Source organism: Andrena cerasifolii, chromosome 13 (genome assembly GCF_050908995.1).
Source record: "Andrena cerasifolii isolate SP2316 chromosome 13, iyAndCera1_principal, whole genome shotgun sequence".
NCBI classification, from domain to species: domain Eukaryota; kingdom Metazoa; phylum Arthropoda; class Insecta; order Hymenoptera; family Andrenidae; genus Andrena; species Andrena cerasifolii.
The window spans coordinates 4,410,074-4,424,605 of record NC_135130.1 but is presented as its reverse complement, the minus strand read 5'-3'; the positions used below and the strand labels follow the sequence as shown (position 1 = coordinate 4,424,605).

Genomic DNA, 14,532 nt, shown 5'->3' with positions numbered 1-14,532 from the left:
TCGCCAAAACGAACAGCAGTCAATGTTTGTTCTGAACCACCTCCAACCACGTGTTTTCAGCATTGAAATGATTACTGGGATACTTGCATTTAATCGCAGTGTAGTTATCGATTCCAGGACGATAGTGGGCAGGATTGTCTGTGCCTCGGAACCGGTTCGAGGCAGCCGATTGAAACTTTGTACAAATTAATGCATCCAGAGGGGGAAAAATGAAATAGGAACGTACGACGCTTTTCGACATGCGATTCAACGTGTAATTGCTCGGATGGATTTTCATATCCTCGTATATCCAGTGGATTGGAGAAGCTACTCGAAAAGAAGCGATCGTCGCTGATATTACATCGAATATTCATGTACGTATCCGTTTCTTGGCGAAAGAAATATGTGCAGCTGTACAGGGCGCTTCAGAATCATAAGCCAAGGCTTAACTGGCTGACACGACTCGCAGAAACACGCAAACGTATCATAAACATGCGATGCTTTCAGCTGAGTTTGACTTGTGGGGACGTTTGAGGTCATTCTGGAATTTAAATTTCATCAATCTTGTTACAAATGTAGCACAATGAAAATAATCGACTAATGCTGCATACAGAAAATTCAAAGTTCCTATGAAATTCGTGCCAAAATTAATAAAAGTAATTTAGAAAGTTGCTTTTATAATTATAATATTCCAGAGTAGTATATACTGCAAAACATTATTACTATCATTCATAAATTATTAAATAGTAATTCAAAATATTTATTTCTAAATTCTCTTTGTGGCGTGTCTTCTTTGCCAGCCAGAAGGAATAAGTAGAAATGTCCATTGTGTGGTCAGACACTGATCAGTAGTTCACGTCGTGGACGCGTCACACGTGCAGCAGTTTATTCAAATACTAACAGAGTATTAGCATCACCTTTACTATTGGGGGACGACACTTTGATACACCTAATAATTTATAAGCCTACTTCTACCAAAGACTGCATGTCTGTAAGATTCAGATGCAATGAACATTCAGCCATCTAGTAATAATTTAATGGTAATTTTCTAATGTTTTTAATACCACGGAAAGATACTTTATTTCTACTATGTATACATTGGCTTTCAATAAACACCAGTCCCCCAAAAAAAAAAAAAAAAACAAAAAACATTGATTAGGCGGGTGGCCAGTAGCGCACGGACCCAAAGTTCGTGGGTTCGAGTCCCATCGCCCGAGGTTTTTTTTTTCGTGGGTTCCCAACATATAGGAATTACGAAACCTATTCCTACGCTATTCTCTAAAAAAAACCTAATATTCCTTACAACAAATCTGAATATTCATTCACGTACAAAAGCGCCAAAAAGAAAAGGTAAAGGTTCAGGACTAATCCGTACCACCCCTTAAGAATGACCCAAACAACCGACCATTCGGACCAATTTGCATCAAAAACATCACTCCACTTCTCGTGACTCCTACTACAATGCACAAAGCCACTCCAAGTAACCAAACGCACCAAAAACAAATTCACCCGAACCCAAAGAAACCACATCAGAGCCACCGGAGCCCACTAAAAGAACACAAGATATTTAAACGAGTTTAAGACTAATGGCGATACCGACAGGTGCAGTAATCGCGCATTAGTCCCCACGAAATCACGGGAAACGTCACACAGGGCCCCGGGTGAATGTGGGGCGCGTACAAGCGAGGCTCCCTGCGGACCCGGCGATAAACAACCATGAATTCCTCCCACGTAGCCTCGCCGCTCGCTGCCTCCACGGAGGTAATTTCAATGATCCCTGGTGCACCGGCTCGGCGTAAATGTGGCCACGATGCTGATGCATAAGTACCTATAAATATGACACGCCGGGGCCCGCGGTAACGTTGCATATTAAATTACATTCTTAAGCAGTGGCCGGGCGCGCAACGAGTGGGCCCCGCGCATCAAGTCACCAGGACCTGATTAAACGCAACCGAGCCGGGCCGAGCCGCGAGGGAACGCGGACAGGCTCGGGCGCGGAGAGTGAAAGGAGATGGAGCCACTATTCTTGGCCATTCCCGAGCGTTTTCAGGCCGTTGTTCCAGGTAGGAGAGCCACCACCCGGAGGCTCGCGATGCTAATTATTCTGGCTCATGTGGGCAATTTGTCGAGTACCAGGGGAGCGTATATTTAATAACCCTGGGGCCCCAAGGGGCCCGCGGGTATTTACATCTGTAGCGAATACCGCGCGGCTGTAATGTGGAACGTCCAGGGAATTACCTTGGGATTACGGGGCGAGCCGTGCTCGCCTGTGGTAGTCCGGTGTCGTTGCTAGATCTGAGGAAGATCATGGCTGGATCAGGAGCTGGGGTCATTCCCAGGACCAGGATACCTCCAAGTGACGACTGGGAGGTGTGCTTCCCCAGTGACAACTGAATTTTCTTCTCGGGAATTTGTGACTAAGTGGGGTGGAGTTTTATGAAGCCTCGTTCTGGGGTCACTGGATGATCAGCTATGTGTTTCATCTGAATCACTGAGGGATCTACCGGTAAGGATTATCTGACAGCTATGTCTAAAACATGTGCTGGTTTGCTATTTCAAGGTACGAATACGTCCTTGGCATAGTTGTTCATCCAGTACTTGAGGGTTATATGTGAAGAGTAAGGGGAAACAAGGAATGTCACAAAACAGCTTTATTGAGAAAATCCAGTTTTAATGCTTTAGTCCCATCAGTGAAAAAGGAAGGCTCGATGAACTTAACTGTTTTGTTCATACCATGAACAATTTATACTGTAATTAGCTATCGCATGCCAGAGAATTTTTTACCTAGTACAACAAATCTTTAATGTTGTCTTATGTGGACATCTCTGCTTTATAACCCTTTGTGATCCGACAGTTCTGTGGCCCCAGTTGCCAGCAACAACGTACGTTATACATCGCATAATCACTAAAAATGGGCATTCCCTATTTCTCCCTTTACTCTTCGTGTTAAAAAGGAGACATTAAAAGTTGAAATCCCCGGGGAAAAATATTAAGGAGGATCTCGCTATCGTTACGCTGATGATCATCCACTATCCAGCTTCTTTCCCAGGAGGAGCGCGCGTACATGCGTTCCCATTTAAATGCCAACCCTTAAAGATTAAAATTCATACTTATGCAAATCAGATTCCACGATGGGTTCTTCTGCATGCAAAGCATCGATCACCGGTTAATTACAGGATACCGTCAAAGACACTCGGGATTCCATAAAACCAGTCTGTTTTATTTTTACCCCATAAACCAAGCGGCGGTCTTGCATTAAACTTTCAATTTAAATCTCCGCCAGACGGATTTTATTTTAATTCCTGCAGCCGAGACCGCGAAACGTGGCGCCACGTTTCGAGGCCGTGATTTATTAAAATGCCTAACAATCTTTGTGAAGGATGGCTCGGAGACAATAAATGGTCCCCGACGCGGCCATCCTTGAGACTACCGAGTTGAATACATTTGCAAATATTTGTCGATTCACTTGTCCAGACACAATGTCACCGTCGAAACTTATTCTTCCGACCGCGACAATTGAGATTCCCGCTTATGCAAAGCGGAGGTCTCAATGGGTCCTTTCTGCGCGACGGGCAACGAGCAGGAGTACTAATTGCAGGACCTCGTCAGAGAACCACGAACCATCAACAACTCTCTGTTCCTTTATCTTTTCCAGCCTTGGACGCCACAAGGGCCTCTTTCAAGCTGGAAAGTCACCTATTTTCATGGTGATTCTTCCGAGTGGTATGGCAAACGTAAACGTTCTAAGGGGGATCTTTAATTCCACGCCGATACTTTAAGAAGTGAATGGAGCCCGCAAAAGGGGGAGACGTGTTGTATGAATATTCATTGTCCAAGCTTCATTTTTCAATGTAAACACTGCATTAGAATTCTCTAACTCTGATATATAGAATTGTCTTAAACGTAAGCTTTAGCAGCTCGAAGTTCAACGTAGGAACAGAATTAAGGAAATTAAAGATACACAATAAGGGCGTTATGCTTTATACGCTCAAGTAATGCCTAAATAATTTTAATCAAGATTAGATTATTTTAATGTAGAATTTAGAAGCTAAAATAGAAGAGATGCTTCACACTTCGTTACATCCAAGCACAAGTTTTTCTTCTTTTTACATAAATGCCAATACAGACTGATTATTACCTATTTTAAATAATAAATCCATCATCAGTGCAGCAATACTGTGTATGGTTCAATAGTTCGAACTAGGGCTCTAAATAATCGAATATTCGAATACTCCTAATTATTCGAATAATCAAATTATTCGAATCTCAAGTTCGAATACTCCTAATTATTCGAATATTCGAATTATTCGAAACTCAAATTCTAGAACTCCTAATTATTCGACTATTTGTATTATTCGAATCACAAATTCGAATACTCCGAATTATGTGAATATTTGAATTATTCGAATCTCAAATTCGAATACTCCTAATTATTCGAATACTCCTAATTATTCGAATGCTCCTAATTATTCGAATCTCAAATTCGACTATTCCTAATTATTCGAATATTTGAATTATTCGAATACTCCTAATTATTCGAATATTTGAATTATTCGAATACTCCTAATTATTCGAATATTTGAATGATTCGAATATTCCTAATTATTCGAATATTTGAATTATTCGAATATTCCTAATTATTCGAATATTTGAATTATTCGAATCTCAAATTCGAATACTCCCAATTATTTGAATATTTGAATTATGCGAATATTTGAATTATTCGAATATTTGAATTATTCGAGTATTTGAAATATTCGAATCTCAAATTCGAATTCTCTGGTATTCGAATATTCGAATACTTAGAATATTCCTTTTTGTTCCGCTCTTAAAGGTTGTAAAAACTAACCTCAAAGTCAAATAAGCACTCCCATCTTTTTCGCGTACATCTAATGTACAAGACACAAAGAAAAAAAATTCAAACAAAAGTTTAATGGTACCATTAGCGCTGCAAACTTGCGTTAACAAAATTTTTAGAAATTTAAAAAAAAATACCTGACGAAAATTTTTTTTCGAAATTTGTTAACACAAGTTTGCAGCCCTTATTGTACCATTAAACTTTTGCCTGAAAACTTATGTTCCGTCTCTTCTACTTTCGTTGTTACACGCGTGAAAAAGTGATGGTGCCTATTTGACTTTGAGGTTAGTTTTCCCACCCATAAAGGGCAATAGCAGGAACGAAACATACCGTTGTTCTTATCTTGAGTCACTCTATACACCCACAAAGTTGCATCCCAATCGCTGAGTAAGGATTCGCGGTGTTCCCTTGTCAGATAAATTAGTCTCCTTCTACCGTTCAGATCTGCAAGATGTGAAGAGGTGTACTCCTCGCAGAGAAAGCACGGATGCAACCGAAAACAGTTCTGCCCCGGCGAGTGTATACTCGCCAATGAAAGTGGTTCCAGTTCCCTCAAAATGGCCTGCCAATCTCTCGAGTTCCCTTCACGCGGCATTCCACCTCGAGCCAACGACCATCAGTTTCTCTTTCCAAGAAAAGCACGCCAGAGGAACGACACACGGCCAAGTCGCGAAGAAAGATCCGACGCGCATTTCCAATTCAGCCGAGTTATCGAGCGGCATGCGATTCGTGGCGCAACGCCGGTAACAGAATCCTGATAACAGGCATCCCATTCGCCTAATAAATTTACTCGCTCGTTGCTGGCATGAATGCACGAGCTCCTCTGGGCTAAGCACGGCCCCGAGGGGCGAGGCGCTAGGCTCGAACCTTAATATCACGTATTTCTCCGCTAAAATTGGAGCGATCTCGTTGCTGAAGGGAAGCAGGGATCCCGGGAAGGGTCCTGGTTAACCTCTAGATTGCTACCCTCTCCGGGAAGATCTACCGGAGAACGTCTGATTTAGAAAGCTCGGAATGCACGTGCACGCGGACTGTAATCGCGGAACAACTCTCGATCTCTCACGGCGTATTCTGGTTGCGGATAAAATAACCATTTCTTTTAAGAACCCTGGCCTCTCTCGTTGCGCTGCTTCATTTTCTCCCCCCCTGACGCGATCGACGGTGGGTTGGTTCGGCCACCGGTGATTCGACTTCTGGGATGATAGCGTGATAGGGTGGTACAGGTTTAATGCGGGGGGAAATCAATGAGCGAGGATTCCCCCGCTGTTTGTTTTTTAATTTGATAGAGGTGAATCGAATTGCTAGTTGAGGGGCGAAAACACATATCTGGCCAATTTTTCCGCAAAGAAACGGATACAGGGTGTTTGCTCGCCGATGCTACAAGTGCAAGTGATTCTACGTGAAAATAAGTTAGAAATATAAAATTAAATATTGTAATTTTCTTAGTTTAGCACCGGTTACGAAACACCCTGTAGGGTAAATGACCCAATTGCTGACACTTTAAGCGTTGACTCTGACATTAGTTTATAGTTTTGTACTTATAGACTAAAAGTATATGTTATTCTTGTCACTTATTATTGTTTAATATGTTTACTTGATGGAAAAAAATTTGGTGGATCTCAGAACTTTGATTTTTATGCATAAATTCATAAAATGTATTTGACTGAATTAGTGACACCCCAATTACTGCCAGCTAACCTAATACTGCTTATCTCATTTTAAGGTTATGTCGTCTCATGTACATGAGCAACTACTGCTATGACAACAATATCCAAAATGCTTGATACGTTTGTACCAATCACTGTCACCCAATTAATAAATAAAAAGACTTAATGAATCGTTGAATTCCGATCGTTATTACTTTCTATGATGCTTATTTATATTCTGTTATGTTAAAAGCTTAAATATTACAATTACAGCATTTTCCTTAACGCCTTCCTTTCTCTTTCACTAGTAAATAAGTCATCGAAATTAACAAAGAAAAAATTAAGTGCTATTTTTTGTGTCGTATAAATAATAGTTTCAATTGTATGCTAAATTTTTTTATGTATCAGTCCACAAGATTTATTCATTATTGTTAGTAAAACAGCTTAGGGTGACAGTAATTGAGTACTTTACCCTAGATAGTCACTCATCAAAGTGTACGTAGTAGATACATCCCATAAATTTAAGGAAACCCATAAAATATAAAAAATGCGGTAGAATCAGTAATTAATTATGATCAATATAGGCTGACTTTGTGATTGACTATATACTTATCGTTAATATACAGGGCTGTTTATAAGAACGTGGGACATTTTTGCAGAATCGGTTCTAATCAGAAAAATAATAAAAAAGTAGAACCGATCCTGAGAAAGTGTCCCACATTTTTATAAACTCTGCATAATCTAGCATTTGAGGAGTACATCCAGCTACAAGTAGCATTAGGTTGCATTCCTTCTAGCAAAACCATGTGTTTATAGTAAGAAAAATAAACTACGGATGCATATTATGGATGAAGGAAATAGCTACAGATAAATATGCGATTCTAACTATATGCCTGTCTTTGTGTTATCTAGAATGATCTAATTAAAATGCTATTTTATGAACCCAGAAATAGTATTTCTGCAGTCCATTTCCAGTCTTGATTTTTATACTAATTTATATTACTGACAAGTCAGTTATTTCCACAGTGTGCTATACAAAATTGACAGGACAGAACTACACACCGAAGAAGCAGGCGATTAAACGTTGGATTAAACAAGTTCTTGAAATTAAAGGGAAAAGGAAGCAATTGATCGGCAAGTATATACGCCTCTTGATTGGATCCTTATCAGTTGGACATAGAATTATGAAGAGGCTATCAGCGCAATAGTGGTTTAAACCCAAAACTTTTGTTCTGAGATTACGGCTAATGAAATTATTGACGTTCTAAAGTCGTTGCTTTAATTCCTATTTTTAGGTACATAGGGATGATTTTTTTAAAAGATATAATTGCTACGGTGTATATTATTAGTATATAAAATAATGACCATAGGCCAGTATTAGGGGATGTAAATCAACAAAATGCTCACTGCAAAAGCACGATTTTGTGCTGCTATTTTGTGGATGTTCATGAAAAAATTTCAAAATATTTCAAATATTTTACGGTGAATCTTTTAAATTCGCTTGCTCTAATTACTAATTACGACCTGCAGTCGCTGGGCGAAAATCAGAGAGTCGGCGGGCCCATTAAAAAATCGCCAGTGCGAATGCAAAAGGACGTTCTGAAACGTAAAAGCGAGGAAACGGATATCGTGACTCAATGATATCAAGGGTTCAAGATAGCCCACTAAAAGCTTCGTACCACTGCGTAAAAGCTCTCCCGCCCCCCTCTCTTCTGTCTTCCCCGCGGAGAAATCGAAGAAAAACGGGCGCGTTTAAGGCCCACAGCTATCGGGAGGGAACTAATGCGAAAGGTGAGTAAATGGTAATTAATGCTCGGCCATTTTCATCCGAGTCGAAATAATGCAACGATATTTAACGCGGTATTTAATTACACGACTGGCCCCTCGATCGTTAAATGATTCCGAGGGCAGCTTTTAAAAGGGTTCCACACGCGCATTATGGAGTCCATAAAATTTCGTATCGCGAGGGAGTGCTGCGATTTATTCCGATCTGGTGCTAAAGAGTCGTGCAATGGGCGAAAAAATTAAACGATGCATTTATGCAGGATGGATTGCTGAGAAGTTAAAACACATTCAGAGGGCCCTGGCAGTTAACGTTAAGGGGTTATGCCTAGTCAGGCGGTCGAAAAGAGGCGAATATTTGTGAATTTTTTTTGAAGAAGCGGAAGCGTATATTTTTACAGAACTTTTTGCGTTTCAAAGAGCAACATTTAAAGAACATTTGGTAATTTTTTCGTAGAAAAATATTTACGTTTATAATAAAATAAAAAGCGACATCCAAGAAGCATTTTTAAAAATTTGGTTTTGCGGTGAGCATTGCCATTCGTAACCAGATTATCTAAAATCAAAAAACAAAAAAGATTTCGTTAGTATATTAATGTATCCTCAGGTTGACGGAGGGAATTTCCGAAATATTAAGTTAAAACAACATGGCGGCTATTTAAAGTTGAAATCCTGATTTGTTCCTGCAAAAATTACGCGAAAAAATCAGGATTTCAACTTTAAATAGCTGCCATGTTGTTTTAACTTAATATTTCGGAAATTCCCTCCGTCAACCTGAGGATACATTAATATACTAACGAAATCTTTTTTGTTTTTTGATTTTAGATAATCTGGTTCCGAATGGCAATGCTCACCGCAAAACCAAATTTTTAAAAATGCTTCTTGGATGTCGCTTTTTATTTTATTATAAACGTAAATATTTTTCTACGAAAAAATTACCAAATGTTCTTTAAATGCTGCTCTTTGAAACGCAAAAAGTTTGGTACAATTATACGCTTCCGCTTCTTCAAAAAAAAAAATCACAAATATTCGCCTCTTTTCGGCCGCCTGACTAGGTATAACCCCTTAAGTGAAGGATCGTGCTTGCAGTACTGGTCTGATTGTTCACGAGGAATCTCTTGCATTAAAATTTATTTATTATTTATTTATTTATTATATTAAAAAATGTTTGAATACATTGGGCAATAAGACAGTTTGGAAAATAAAGGTTCACTATTTCTTTTTTCTATCAATGATTTTCCATGTGAATAATGAGAGCAGTTTTCGAGGCTGGGTTCAAGGTACTTCGAGCGGATTCATTTAGTACTATCTTAACATGTGCGTTATAATTTGTGGGCGAAATTTAGAGAAATGTGATGAAGGATTCATCGTTCTATTTATGATTAATTTTAATTTGTTCTTTATTTAGCTTCACATTTTCAAGCAAGAATATTGCTTAATCTAAGTCGACCCTAAAGGGGTTACATATGTACATGGATGTTTTGAAAAAAATTGTTGAATCGTGAATTTTCTTAAAGTATGAAGTGTTGATAAAATATTCTCAAAATAACACGGTGAAATCTAGAGAGTTAATAGAGTTATGGAATTTTAAGCAAAAGTCAATAATTCTGGCAGCATTTTCAATTCTATTTGTTAAATATTCCTGACTGTTCACTCTCTGTTGCTATAGGCTCTTTAAACAAGTTTTTGTTCACCAGGAAGCAGTGATTAATGGAGAACAAAATATGTCTTCTTTCAGAAGTACGTATTTTCTTTGGTCACTACATATTAAAATGTAGTCTTAACATATAAACTCAATTTGTTCATTGGATTCCAAGGAATTTTATCAACCAGGAAACAACAGTTATTCCTTCCATAAAATTTGTAGTTTCTCATGGCTTTCGTTTCATTTTACTCTTCGAAGGCACTTTTAGTGCACTAATAAGCTGCAATAAAAAATACATCACTAAACTTGAAAATATATTATGAATCTGATCTTATTTCTCGACTCGGCACTATATTTATCCCTTCTAAGTAAAATAGGACATAGCCTCGTCAAGTTGCCACAGCAAGGAATAATAAACATTTCACCAAACCAAACATTAAAATCCGTATCTTAGTTCTTGAAAAAAAAACATTCATGAAAATAGAACTCTTTTTCGATCGGAAAAGTAGAATGGACCCTTAATGTACCCCTAAAAAAAGTCCAACTCCTCGAAGCACATCCCCAGGACCAAGGTTTGATTCCATGAAGTCAACCAGGCGCGGGAATAAACATTTCCAGGCGATCCTCGGTCGAGCACCGGGTCATAAATAAAACAAGAAATTCCTCGTCTTGGCCTACCATAAATCGCCATGTTCGACGGCTGTGAGGAACCGAGGAGCACTTCGAGCAGCTTCGATCGTAAACGAAACGTGCACGGAAATACCCTTAATGCCATATCGCCGCGGTGGTGCTGCGAACTTTCGATTTCGCGGCTCCCCTGCGTTTCCAAGATTTATGCAAATCCAAAGGCCAGCTGGGCCTGCTCCCGAGGAGGAAGCCGCGCGGAAATCTTCGTGCAAGACGCGTTTGTAGTTGTAAATCACAGAGGTTAGGGAGAAGCAGGCAAGGGCCCACTTCCGCCCTAGGAGGCGCTGCTGAGACCTGCGCGCGCATATCGAACGCCTGGTAACTTGTCAGAACGTCGTATCGAGGGAAAATGTTATTTAACCCTTCAGCGTGGTATGACGAGCAGGACTCGTTGTAGGAAAACTGTCCGCAACGGTGGTATGACTAGTAGCGCTCATCAAGCGACGTGAAGCGGAGGCGTAGCGAATAGAGTTTGGGACCACGGTCTATTGGACACCCGAATTAGAGGCGTGCTGTGCTCTTTTCATATACATTCTGTAGGCCTTGGGGAGGAGATATTGCTGTGAAGAGGGCCTCGTCAAGAGAGTGGCCGTTTGGGAGGGATGCAAGTCCGATTGGTTGGATTAGGAGGTGTGACAATACTTCTTCAGGTCTGCTATGCAGTAACGCCTTAACAGCCACGGGTTAAGGCAGGGGTGCACAGGGAGCCGTTTTTAGCGCCTAGCTGCGGGCAACTCGCCTGGCCCGTTGCTAAGGTAGAATCGGTGAGGCGAACTGCAGTAGTGTACGTGGATTTGGTATGACTTGAACCCAGCTATATATACTTACGCTACGAGCCTACGAGCACGCACGTACACTACTGCAGTTCTCCTCACCGATTGTAATCTTAGCAACCGGACAGGCGGGTTGCTCACAGCTAGGCGCTAGAAACGGCTCCCTGTGCACCACTGGGTTAAGGTTTCGACCAATGCAATTCATTCCACAGCTATGTACTATTCTGGGCTGAAGGGTGGAAGGTCTCCACGCTGAAGGGTTAAGTGTGTACAGGGTGTAACCTGAAACAGGTGGGCTTTTCGAAGCGGAGAAGCTTCTAGAAAAGTTAAGTAAACGTGTTCCTAATTTCCTAAGCAGGGATACGCAGATGTCCGGAATGTCAGTTGTAGATGTGCTGAGCAATAGTGAGGTTTGTGGGAGGAGTAGGGTGGCCCTTATTTTCAACCTGCGATTTCTTTTGCTCTCATCCCCAATATGTTTCATTTCATAAAAAAATAGTCCCTGAAAAGGATTATTGCAATCGGACAACAGGAAAGGGTGCCGACCAGGCCTTAAAGGTTAGAATTCACCAATGTTTTGAATTTGAAGAATTTCTCAAAAATGTTCAGCTCTATCGAAATTTTGTTCAAATAATATTAAAAGAGCATTCAATTTTCTACAATTAATGTATATACAAGTTTTTTCTGCTTCCAATCAGTTTTTAGATAACAGCGTTGGAATATAGAGAGGTCCGCACCACGCGTCCCACCTATACGGCGTGACGCATTATCTATACGCGCGTGGTGCGGATTTCTCTATATTCAAACGCTATTATCTAAAAAATGGTTGGAAGCACGAAAAAATGATATACACAGTAATTGTAGGAAATTGAATGCTCTTTTAATATTAGGTATTTGAAATTCTTTAAATCCAAACTATTGATGAATTCTAAATATTAAGTCCTGGTCGGCACCCTTTCCTGTTGTGCGATTGCAATAAACTTTTTCAGGGACTATTATTTTATCAACTGCCACCATTCCAGGGGGTGAGAGCAAAGAAATAAAAAAAAATTCGACACATATAAGCCAACCTAGGGAGGAGTCAGGCGCAGGGTGGGACTTCTGCCCAGGGCGAAAAGTTGACAAGGGACGGAAAATAGTATTTTCATTGTGGCATCTTTTAAAATAAAGTTTTAAAAGAAATATTACAAGTTGCACTATAAACGTTTGGAGCTACGAGTAAAAATTCAGGCTAAGGTCATCGAGAACCTCAAACGGCGCATTTTGGCAAGTTCGTCTAGGGCCCAAGAGAGGCTCGACCCAGGCTTGTGTACACAAAATTTGATGCAAATCGGGGTCCCGAATCTCGTGCACTAAAAATTGTAAGTAACTGCCGTAGTACTGATAGAATAAAATCTGTATTCAAGAACATTTCACATCACCCGTGGCAAATAATGAAAACCGTCTAGCTCCTAACAGGAATTCCCTCCCAACGACCTTACTCCAGAAATATCCTGTGACGATTTCTCCCTGGACTTCCACCATAGTACCTACATACCTACGCTTTTTGCGCCCGAAGACCAAAGTGAGCTGCGCTCTTTGTTGCCAGGTAACAGCGTTATCAACGTCCAGCACGATCGGCGTGTCTATCAGGTGCGGCCCCGTCCAAGTTTATGCGCCTAGAATCGAGCAGTGTTTCTCGGTAGAAGGCGGGGAAAAAAGACACCGCCATTATAGGGGCGGTTGTGTAGGTATCGCGTGAAAGCGCGCTCGTGACTCCACGAAACCGTGGGAGTGCCTTCCTCCGTCGAAGGAATCGCTCTTCCAGTGAAATTCCTCCGAGGGAACGATGTCTTACACGTTTTGTTCGTATTACGCGCGCAATCTCGCGTGTATGCCGGCGCGGGAAAAATTGAAATCTTGTCTTCTATGAACGTGCTGCGTGAGTAGCTGTTTAGCAGTTGCATCTACATCTCCCTGGATGGAACATGCAGCTGATAAGAGAAAGTTACCTTCGATTTTTATGACTTTTAATGTTTTGAGCCTTTATCATGGGAAGAGCGAATATAAATTGGGGTAATAAGAAAAACCAAGTAGCATTATAGCCTTCTTAGGTAAAATGTTTTATCCAGTATTTTTTCATTCTTCAAGGTCTGTGGAAATATTTGAAGTTCAGCACGGCTTTTACCTTTTACGTAAAATTAGAAAACCCTACGCGGTTCTTCGCATATTAAAAATCTGTGTCGAAAGATCCTGAAGGGCAAGGAAAATTCTGCATCCAGATTTGAATTCAGCGCGTCAAAATCGATAGGAATGGATATATAACAACTTTAACCATACCTACATTATAATGGAAAACCCGAAATTTTCTTAACCTTTTGACTGTGGCGCACTCTAGGAGAGAACCATCAATACAGACGGCGCAATATTCGCATATCAGTCGCTGCGAGTGGTTGTCCACTGACTACTGCCCAAAACGGTATCCGGAGATTTGATACCATTCTTAGGGTTTAAAAAAATAAATAATTGCAAATAAATTAAAAATATTCAGTTTTTCTTTCGTATATAATGATAGACTTGTAAGAGCGTATATATATGCCTTTCGTAGTCAAAGGGTTAAAGATTGTCAACTTTCACATAATGTCAAAACTTGCTTGTCATACTTTTCAATATTTCCCCTTATTCTGCAACATCTTAACCTTCACCTCCGGAAAGATTCACCCCTCTATCTTATTTCTATGAAAAGTTCTCTGATTTTGACACAAAAAGTGCAGTTTGTCCCACTATGCGGCGTTAGGGGAATTGGTAACACGACTGGCTAGTAGCGCACGGTGCAGAGTTCTTTTTTCTTAATGTTCCTTCTTTTCCCCGTGTACCTGACATCGCAATCTAGTTCTAGTTGCGTGATTGATATTTTCAGACATATTTATTTGCCTTTGTTATTATTGCTTAATTTAAAAAAATATATATTACGTACAGCTGTGTGCCCATGAGCTTCGTATGCTTGCGAACAAATAGGCTATCTGGGGAATTTTTTTTTTTGCCTAAGACTGACTGATTATTTTTGTACGTTTATTTGTAATCTTTGACTTTCTCAAACTGTGTTGCAACCAAAAATAAATCATTTAACAATACCCTCCTTTGCGTGCCGCAGTCGGGTAAAAAAAGCTAGGTAGTAGCGCA

General features: G+C 40.2%; 1 protein-coding gene across 1 annotated transcript in view; it reads right to left on the bottom strand.

Moving 5' to 3' along the window:
* The window catches only part of LOC143375666 (uncharacterized), a 94,367-nt gene that overhangs the window by 53,865 nt on the left and 25,970 nt on the right, over positions 1-14,532 (bottom strand). The window lies entirely within an intron of this gene.